The 10547-nt window shown below is 52.1% G+C and overlaps 1 long non-coding RNA gene across 2 annotated transcripts; it reads right to left on the bottom strand.

Annotated features, from left to right (window-relative positions):
• Positions 1-4791: 4791 nt before the first annotated feature.
• LOC123023149 lies at positions 4792-8383 on the bottom strand. Of its 2 annotated transcripts, none has more exons than XR_006414645.1 (4): positions 8369-8383; positions 6710-6900; positions 6221-6430; positions 4792-5713 (listed from the first exon to the last, which is right to left on the bottom strand). It is a non-coding gene; the product is annotated as an uncharacterized LOC123023149 (long non-coding RNA). The 2 variants fall into 2 exon arrangements; XR_006414644.1 differs by lacking the exon at positions 8369-8383 and adding an exon at positions 8251-8320 and having other exon boundaries at positions 6710-6850.
• Between the last annotated feature and the right edge of the window lie 2164 nt (positions 8384-10547).

The raw sequence follows: 10547 nt of genomic DNA, 5'->3' as shown, positions 1-10547 counted from the left end.
ACGACTCCCTGTGGGAGAACACACTGTCAACAGCCCCTCTTGCTGGCCAGCCCCCACGCCTGCCCCCAGTCATGCCACAGTCACCCGCTGGCCCAGCTTCTCCTACCAGCCGCCGCTTCCCCAGCTGGGCCAGTCCCCTGAAATGACACTGCACTGTAGCCCTGGTCCGCCACCTGCAGTGGCAGCAGGGGCAGAGGGCCTCCCTTCTCTGCGTAGCCTGTGTGAATCAGTGTGATACAGGGGAAGGCTCTTCAGAAGCATGTAGCGGGACCAAGGCTGTCATGTGGGTGGCATCAGAACCTCAATACTTTCACCAGCCCTTTATCTCATGAGCCATCCTGTCTTCCCAGGGGTTTTTAAGGGTAGAGGAGAAAGAAAAAAGAAAAAGAACGAGAACAGAGAAGAGAGAAGGTAGGCACCCATGGGCATCAAGGCTAGCCCTTCCCACAGAATACTTTCAGCTCTTCTCTCCCTTGACTATACATGAAAATAATCTTGGAGTTATACAAGAGGAGGGTTTCAAGATCAGGATTCTCCCCAGGTTTGTAGCCCACTCACTTCCAGGCACATAGATGGGGAAGAAATGGAAGTAGTGACAGATTTTATTTTCCTGGGCTCCAAGATCACCATAGATGGGGACTGCAGCCAAGAAATTAAAAGACGCTTGTTCCTGGGGAGGAAAGCTATGGTAAATCTAGATAGCATAGTAAAAAGCAGAGATAACACCCTCCCAACAAAAGTGCATATAGTCATGGCTTTGGTTTTCCCAGTTGCAATGTATGGCTGTGAAAGCTGGACCATAAGGAAGGCTGAGCACCAAAGAATTGAGGCCTTTGAATTGTGGTGCCGGCGGAGACTCCTGCAAGTCCCTTGGACAGCAAGGTGATCAAACTGGTCAGTTCTAGAGGAGATCAACCCTGACTGATCTTTAGAAGGCAAGATCCTGAAGATGAAACTCAAATACTTTGGCCACCTAATGAGAAGGAAGGACTCCCTGGAGAAGAGTCTAATGCTGGGAACAATAGATGGCAAAAGAAGAAGGGGATGGCAGAGGATGAGGTGGCTAGATGGGGTCACTGAAGCAGTTGGTGTGAGCTTGAGTGGACTCCGGGGGATGGTGGAGGACAGGAAGGCCTGGAGGAATGTTGTCCATGGGGTCGCGATGGGTCGGACATGACTTTGTGACTAACAACAACCCATGAATAGCACTCACACACCGAAACCATGTCAAACCCATTCAGTGGGTCCTCATACAGCAGCCCACAGACTGGATCTGGCCCGCCATGCCCATTTATCCGGCTCACCACAGGTTTTGGACTTGCTACACGTGTGCCTGCAGCTGCCTGCCTTGCCTCACGCATGAGGAGGTGGCAGCTTGCTTACGTGGAGATCATTTTGGACTTGCTCGGAGAACACAATTTCCAAGCGAGCAAGCCACCGCCTCGCGTGCCTGCCTCACAGCGCGTGCTGCCCCCGCCTCGCCTCGCCACCAGCACCACCCTTCCGTGCCCAGCACCGGCACCTTTCAACTGGCCCCCTGCTGAAAAAGTTTGAGGACCCCTGTTCTAAAGGGTGCTACTGCACAATTTTGGTTCAAATTCACATCACCCAACAGTTCTGTAATGAAAACCCATCAACAGTGGACACATTTCCAGTCATTCCAGCCTTCACCTGCTGATCTTTCTTACTACTTGGATTTTGGGAATAGGCCGCAATGATTGTTTCCATCATGAGCTCTGGAGGCACCTCAGACTCTTTTATTATCTTGCTCAGACTTTGCTTCAGTAGGCTAACTGAAAGGGCAGGCTCGTTAGCAGTGCTCTTCCGTTCAGCTTTTGATTCCTTTCAGACTCTACCATCTGGCCAAAGGGAAGCTGAACAAGTAGAGGGGGAGGCGGTGCAGCCGAACCCTGCTCCTGTCACGCTCCTTTGAATGGCTGGGGTGGAGGGGAAACAGACGGTTTCGGAGGAAGCATAACTGTGGCAACTCAATGCTGGTTCTTTCAATGAAGCATTCAATAAATGTTCCAGTTTCATAAGAACTTAGATACGTGCCTTGAGCAGAAGCCATTCCACCCCCACAAGAACATGATTCCCAAGATTCGAACGGAGAGCAGTTACTCTCTGTGATGGCTAAAGCCAGACTCCCACTGTTGCAATATTTGATATGACCTACTGGAACGTCCTAGCTATGTTCCATTAGAAATAATGTCCCAATCTTTTCCATGGGATTGCCCTTCTGGAGCAGGTTTGTTGCATGCCGCAGATTTCCCCAGTCTTTATGTTTCTTTCCTCTTCTTTCCATTTATGGGTGCTCAAGAATAATTTTGGTTTTGGTGGTAGTGGGGGTTACTTCATCTTCTTTTTTTAAAGATCCATCTATGTTACTACTAATTTATGGCAGTAGGCCAAGTACTAGGAACTGGGACTTCCCAAGGGCCGACCAGAGTCAATTGAAGGCCAGGCTGGGGGGAGTCTCCTGGGAGAGGCTACTGGGAGGCAAGGGAATTCAGGAGGGGTGGATGGCTCTAAAAAGGTTGCTCTGGGCAGTGACCGCTGATTAGCAAAGCAGGGTGGCACAGCAGGGTGCCACGTGGATGCAAAGCAAGGTGCTAAAAGGGAATAGAAGGAAGAGGGGCCTTTGCAGGAAATGGTCACTGGGCAAGTAGTCAAGAGGGTTTAGCAAGAGGAGGCAGCACAATGCAGGAGGATCCTTCACGAGGCTGTGGCTTCTTATGAGCCAAGACTGGCAAAGAATGTCAGGAGCAATAAAAATGGCTTCTACCCTCGTGTAGATAGGAAGAGGAAGGGGATAAAGGTGCTGGGACCAGTTAAAAGGGTCCTAAGCAAGCACTACTGCATTGATGCCCATTAAATTAATATGAGAACAACACCGCACTGTCTGAAAGGGCATCCTACTTGCACACATGAAAGCCAAACTTTGCATTTGATCAACGGTGGGGGGGGGGGCCGGGAAGTGAGGAACCTCCCCCCCATCCAACCTCCCTCCCCAGCCCCGCCGCTTCGCACATGCACGTGAGAGCAGGGCTTCTCTGGTAGGGCCCGCCCGGCCTCCCGGGGCCTCTCAGCTGGAGGCGGCAGTGCTGCGCCGACTTCCATGGAGGGGCTGGAACCCCCTGCCGGAGGGGGCGACAGACGCGGGGGGAAAGTGGGCACCCCCCCCCCGTCTTCAAAGACAGGAGGGAGGAGCAGCCCTTCCCGCCCGACCGCCCCTCTTTCCTTCCCTTTCCTTCCCCCGGGCGGCTGTCAAGAGAGGCAGGAAGGGCAGCAAAAAGCCTCACGTTGCCTTCAGGCGGCCATGCTAGGCGTGACGTTAAAACCTCGACTTCTGCGGCGCGGAGAAGTGACACATCATGCTCACCATGTTGGTAGAGTCCAACGCAGAGAAGGGGGGGGGGTTTTACCCGTCAGCCATCTTGGGAGTGGCTGGTCTTTGCACAGGCTCGTATCTAGATCTATGAAAGTGAAGAGCCAGATTGTGGCATTCCCCGAAGTGCCGCAGCTGTCCCAGGCCCAGCCCGTTTCCCAGGGGGGCAAAAGGGCTCCGACGCTGATATTACAAAAAGGGGGGCGGAGACAAAGCCACGTTTTACTCCTCTCGAGTACAAAGGACACGACCAGACCTTGCCGTGAGCGCCAGTTGTACGTGCAGCCCGTGTGTGGGGAGGGCTTTGTCCAACGGGGGGAAGGTGTGAGTGTGGCTCTACGCGCAGCAACGGAGGCTTCAGCGGCGCGCCTGGAGTGCCCTCCTGTGGCCACTGCCGGGAATTGCGGCCTCCTGCGCCTGCCAGCCCCGGTACAAGCCAAGCCAAGCTGAGGTTTTCACCAGCCTTTTAACTCAAAAGTCATCCTGTCTTCCGAGGGGTTTTTTATGGTAGAGAAGAAGGAAAAGAGGGGAAAAAAAGAATGAGAACAGAGGAGGGAGAAGGCAGACCCCCTTGGGCTGACCCTGGGCCAGGCACAGAGTCTCGGCCCGTCCTACCTCACAGGGCTGTTCCTTACAAGAGAAAAAGGCTTGGTACACATTGAGTATACACGAGGCTCTGTCTGCACAAATTCTGCACCTCTCCTAATGGTGATCAATAATAAGATAGCCTTTTTAGAGGCTTCAAGGTCCAATAGCTATCGAGAAGACACGCCTTCCACTCAGTATCCTCCACTTTCTGCAACAGCTCTGCAGATGCATTTGCCCACTAAATGAAGGGTTTGTCTTGTTGGTTCCCAACCTTCCTTGAGATTTTTATTCTATTTTTCTCCCGCCATTTTAATGTCCAATTGTTTTTAAGTGTGATTTTTTTGTGAATTGATGGATACTGTGCCATTTTATTGGTTCTTGTTGTAAAGCATCCTGGAGCGCTAGTAAGAGGACAGAGTATAAAATCGATCAATCGTTTGACTAGTTACAGGACCCGTGATTGGACCACTGACTTGTGACACCAGGCCTGCGTTGTGTATTCCACAGTGTGGGCTGCAGCCCCTGCTCCCCAGGCTGCAGCGGGCAATGAAAGGGAAGGGCAGGAAGGCCCCTTCCTCCAGCTAATGCCCTTTCTTGACATGCTGCAGTTAGAACGGGTCACAGAGCTGAAATGGCAAAGTCAATCCAATAGGAGCCCGGTACGTGAGAGCAGGAAAATGAGGAGGGATTCAGGATCAGCAAAGTGCAGCACACAGCGAATCCACACTTTACATCAGGGAGATAAGTCTTAAATCACAAGATGACAGTAAACTCCTGAATCTAGTGCAAAATAAAGCAAGGGAAGTCGGGAGAGGTGGGATATTGAATTGACTTTTTATACTTACAGTTTATGAGGAAGAGGTTAAAATAAAATCATTAACTAACAAAGGGCCATCCAGCCCCAAAGATATATTACAAGTTCAATTAATAAAAGCTTATTTGATAAGGAAATTTTCAGCAACAATGAATTTTCAGCTCCATTGTGAGGGGTCACCCCCGCCCCATGTCTACCAAAGTCCACCCAAGCTCACAGTGTGAATATATACAACTCCACAGGCTCAGTAACGGTTAGTGGAGTGATTTTCAGATACATGGGCAAAGGCAGGACATCCCTAAGAATGACAGAACCTGACGCCAAGAGCACAGCACTCTAATCACATGAATCTCAGCCGCTCCAGTGAAGCTGTATTTACACCAGCTCAGACCACATCCTTATGTCCTACTTGGTCCTTTGTTTTTCTGGGTGGCTCCAAGGTTATCAAATTCATTGCTAATTTTAGGACTCATCAGAAAACCTAGCACAATGATTTAATACTAATTTCTAGAGACACTGTGGCACACATCGGATGGACCGACAGAGCAGCTCCCATTCAATTTTTAGATATGGTCCTGTTTTGTTTCAGTGATGGCTGAAGATTTCTGCCTCAGGCAAAATGACATGAGAAGCCGCAAAAAGAACCACTGAGGAAAAACCAGCTCCGAAACAGGCTTCACATCATGATGGTCTTTTGCTCACTTTCAATGAAAGAATGCCAGCATGCTGCAAAGAAAGTCCCCGCATTCATGCAGGAGGGGAGTGGGTCCTGTCATGGGCTCCGTTCAGGTGCGATTCGACCCATGGGACCCTCGTTTAGACTTCGGGTTTCTCCTTCTCAGCACAGCTAGTGCCCAGCTTACAGTCCAGCGCAGCTCCTTCCTGGCATTGGCCTCATGAATGATAGGACTGCCAGCATCTCCCTGAAAGGTCAAAACATAAGAGGAGTGGTTAGTATTGTCCAGTGCTCATCAGGACCGGTTACTCAAAATCATAGGCTGGACAGTGGTGGAGCAGGTTCACGAAAGGTGGGGAAAATGAATCATGGTGGAAGTCTACGTATGTTAAGCCTCACGTGGTTCCCCGGCCCACTGTGGAACCGTGGGAGTTGCAGGCCCTCTTTCTGTCTGCACATGCATGGGGTTGTGCCCAAGGCAATCTAGAGGATTCTGGCACTGCTGTTTCTGTATCTGGAGGGGTGACCTCCTTTTACCACCCAGGACATGGCACACGGAAGGAGTGACGGCAGCTTCAGCAGGTGCACTAGGGAACCCATCCTCACCCAAGTCACTCATAAGAGGATGCTACGTCGGAAATGTCAACCGGAAAGATTTAAAAGAGGTCGTAGAGAATATCCTGCTCACACGGGCTGCGTCTGCAGGAACAATTCTGCTGGCAAGGTCTTTGGCAGCAGCAGGTCAGACACTTACTTTGCGTGAATCGGTCTGTCTGCCGCTCTCCATCTCCAGCAGAGAACACGTCGTCGATCACGGTCTGATGCTCGTGGTTTCTCTGACGAACGCTCTGGGATATCAAGTGCGTGGTTGTTGTCTTCGGGGCCCTGGAGCAGTCAACCCCAGCTGCAAACGAGACGTGGCCTTCGTGTGAGATTCTTCTCGGGGCCCTCTGATGCGGACTGTCTACTGCATGGGGGAAAACAAAGGAAGAACGTCCGCCTCTACCCCACCAAATGACTTTGTGCCCAACATTGCGCTCCTAAATTTAACTCAGATGGATTGCCCCCATCAAACAAGAAACCATGTCAACAAGATTGGTAAAACTGCGTGCAGATTGATAACCGAAGGGAAGGATTTTCTCAGGTGGCTCCTGCCTGAGATAGGCTTCACAAGAACTACACTATCACAGGCCATCAAGCTGCCGTTTACATGAAGAGAGACATGAAAAGTGGATGTACTTACGCCTGTGTTCTCTTCCATAGCCAGAACCTTCACACTGAAAATTATCTCTCAGATATTGTCCTTGAGATGGCAAACAGATGATTTTGACGGTGTCGCTCTCTTAGGTACGCTGACCAAAGGAAGATCCAATCTATATGAAGGCTGAAAGTGTCATAAAAAGGGCATGTTAAGTAAGCTTTCCAACATGGACACTGATCAAAACAAGAGCAGCTGTTCAGAACTGGCCATTCCAACTCTTTTTTGTACTTGGGGCATAGGAATAGGTGTCATAAGTAAAGGTTAGGTGACAAGTGGCTGGAGAGCAGCAATTGTGAAAGGGACCTCGGGGTGGTGCTTGACTGCAGGCTAAAAATGAGTCAGCAGTGTGATGCGGTGGTCAAGAGGGTGAACGCCACCCTTGGTTGCATAGCCAGAAGCGTGGCTTCTAGTTCAAGAGAGATATTACTACCACTCTATACAACTCTGGTGCTCCCGCAACTGGAGTATTGTGCTCAGTTATGGGCCCCTCATTACAGAAAGGATATAGCCAGGTTAGAGTCAGCGCAGCGTAGGGCCACAAGGTTGGTGGCCGGTTTGCAGGGGATGGGGTATGAGGTGAGCCTAAGGGAACTGGGTCTCTTCAGCCTGGAGAAGAGGAGACTTAGAAGGGATCTGTTGGCAACATACAGGTATGTGAGGGGATGTCACATGGAGATGGGTAGAGCCCTGTTCTCCCTTGCAGAGCAAGTCAGGATGTGCTCCAATGGAGCAAACCTCAGGGAGCCAAGGTTCCATTTGGATGTCAGGAAGCGCTTCCTGACAGTCAGGACCCCGAGGGTGTGGAATGGGCTTCTACGAGAGGTCGTTGAGGCCCCATCGGTGCGGGTGTTTAAGGATAGACTGGACGTGCACATGGTGGGCATGTCGTGAGCGGAGCCAGCTGGTGCCGGAGGTCAGACTAGATGGCCTGGGAGGCTCCTTCTGACTCACTGTTTCTATGTTTCTAAGTTTTTCAAGATAATGACATGCATGTGCGTGTTTGCTCACCTCTATCCATTTTGTCCCTTCCTGGGGAACCTCCCAAAAATAACGGAGACCTCCACAAAAGTGCAAAGAACAAGGACTGCTCAGCTTATTCACTTTCCAATACAGAAAATATTCATCGTACTAGAAATGTGTTACGTAAAGGTTCATAATACTAAAAAAGGGATCAATGTCAAGGATTACTGGTGAGAAAAATGGTTGCCACGTACAACCTCCTCACTTCATTGGAACCACCTTGGAAGTGGGTCAAAGGCATTTCCAAGGAGGAAAGTGGATGGGGGATCTCCACCCCCTGGGGGGGGGGGGTCACCTTTCTTATATCTGAGTTCCCTTGTGTATTTCAAGAGATGGGATGGTATAACTGAGAGCCTCTACAGCCCTTCTCCACTCTAACAAGAGCAGATAATTGAATACTGCGTGTGCCAGCGGGGAAGCTGGCATTCTGGCCCTGAAACGGGGCACGCTCCCCCATAAATTCCTCTGGAAACGGGCCCGCATTGCCTCAACGGGCATCCTACCTGCGCCGATGAAAGCCGAGCCCTCTGTCTGATTCCCGGAGTGGTGCGGGGGTGGGGGGGGGGCAGGGAGGACCCGCCCCCATCCAAGGCAAGCCACAGCGCTGCTTTGCACATGCACGTGAGAACGGGGCTTCTCCGGCAAGGCCCGCCCGGCCTCCCGGAGCCTCTCAGCTGGAGGCAGCATCGCTGCCCGGACTTTCATGGAGGGGCCGGGGGCCCCTGCCTGGGGGGTGGGGGGGCGAGAGACGCGGTGGGGCAGCGGAACCCCCCGCCCCCGTAGACAGGGGGGAGGAACAGCCCTTCCCTTCCCTCGGGCGGCCATGGCAGGAGAGGCACGAAGGGCAGCAAGAAGCCTCACATCGCCTTCAGGCAGCCATGCTGGGCGTGACGTCAAAACCAAGGCGCCTGTGGCGCGGAGAAGTGACGCGCCTTCGGGCCTAGCCATGTTGGTAGTGTGCGGCCCAGGGAGGGTCTTGCCCTTCAGCCATTTTGGGAGTGGCCTGTCTCCGCGCAGGAGCATGTCTAGAGTTGCAAAAGTGAAGAGCTGGATTGCGGCATTTCCAGTTCCAGCTTTAGCCTGTTTCCCAGGAGGGGCGAAAGGGCTCCGTCGCTGATATTCCAGAAAGGGGGGGGGGGCGGCAGCAGAAGTCGAGGGAGCCGCGTTTTACTCCTCTCGAATGCAACCAGCACACACCAGCGTTTTTAATGGTAGAGGAGAAAGAAAAGAGAAGAAAAGAATGAGAGCCAGGGGGGAGAAGGCAGACACCCTTGGGCATCATGGCTAGCCCTTCCCACAAAATACTTTCAGTCCTTCTGTCTCTTGACTATAGTATTCATGAAAATATTCTTGGAGATAATCTTAACCCAAGACAGCTCACAACGATCCCAATTCTCCCCTTTCTATCCTCACAAAAGCATTGCGAGGTAGGGGAGCTGCGAGTCCCCTCTGCAAGTCTGCCACCAAAGCCTGGATAATCTAATCTGTACTTTGAGTAGACGCTGAGCAGGAAAAGGAGATCGCGGCTGAAGCCTTGGAAGTAGTCCAGGACAAAACGGCACAGGGCAGGAGTGGCACCTTTTCCTTTTCGTACATCTACAGAATGCCTCTGGAAGGACGGCCACTACTAAAATGGCGGCGTGCTTAACTATATGTAAAAAAACGCGACTAAGATGGTGCCTGTGTCGTCACTTCTCTCCCTCTCCACCCGGGATGGCCACCAGAAGGGGAGGCTCAGTCCTTTCCTGCCCTTTTTCCCCGGAAGGTCTGTTCGCTTGGAAGGGCAGAGGTGGCCTCTTGCAGGCGGAACGTTTCTCCCACACTGCCGGACCCGGCCCATTGCAATAAGGGGGTGCACAGCGGGCTTGGCAGCGTCCTGCTTGCTGCCTCCCCACCTTGCCCCCCCCCGCTCTGTCCCTCCTGCCCCAAGTTCCCCCGGCTGGGCCAGGCCCGGTGGCCTGCACAGGAATGCCCCCCCCCGTCCTGATCTGGAGGAGCAGCCCAGCAGGCGCACACCCTTCCCGCTTGACTCTGGGGCACCATCCCCGCGGATCGGGCCCTTGGCTGCCACAGTCGCCCCCGCCGGACTCGGATTCCTTGCTCGCTTGGTCACCTTGCACTGGCAGGACGAGGCTTATGAGTGCGGGGACAGGGTGAGGCGGCGAGGCTCCCCCAGCGGTGCGGGCAGCGGTTCAGCGTGCGGGGCTGGGGCTGAAGCTGTGGCGATCCGGCTTCTACTCCCTGCCTGGCTGTGCAGCTCAGCAACTGACATTGGGCCAGACAGAGACTCTCTGCGTGTCTTTCCCCACAGGGTTGTTGTGAGCATCAAATTGGGCCAAGCATTGTGCAAGCCGCCTTGAGTTCCTTACAAGAGAAAAAGGCATGGTACACATGGAGTATACATGAGCCTCTGTCTGCACAAATTCTGCACCTCTCCTAATGGTGATCAATAATAAAATAGTAGCCTTTTTAGTAGGAAGCCAAAAGATAACCAGAATAACAGGCAAGTTTGGCCTTAGAGTACAAAATGAAGCAGGGCACAGGCTGGTAGAATTTTGTCAAGAGAATACGATGGTCGTAGCAAACACTCTTTTCCAACAACCCAAGAGACGACTCTACACATGGACATCACCAGACGGTCAACATAGAAATCATATTGACTGTGCTCTGCAGCCAAAGATGGAGAAGCTCTATACAGTCAGTAAAAACTAGACCAGGAGCTGACTGTGGCTCAGATCATGAGCTTCTTGTTGCAAAATTTAGGCTTAAATTGAAGAAAGTAGGGAAAAGCACTAGGTCA

This window comes from Varanus komodoensis, unplaced genomic scaffold, assembly GCF_004798865.1.
Source record: "Varanus komodoensis strain SLA01 unplaced genomic scaffold, ASM479886v1 scaffold2, whole genome shotgun sequence".
Taxonomy (NCBI): domain Eukaryota; kingdom Metazoa; phylum Chordata; class Lepidosauria; order Squamata; family Varanidae; genus Varanus; species Varanus komodoensis.
The sequence above is the reverse complement of the archived record's forward strand: the minus strand, read 5'-3'. Positions and strand labels throughout refer to the sequence as shown.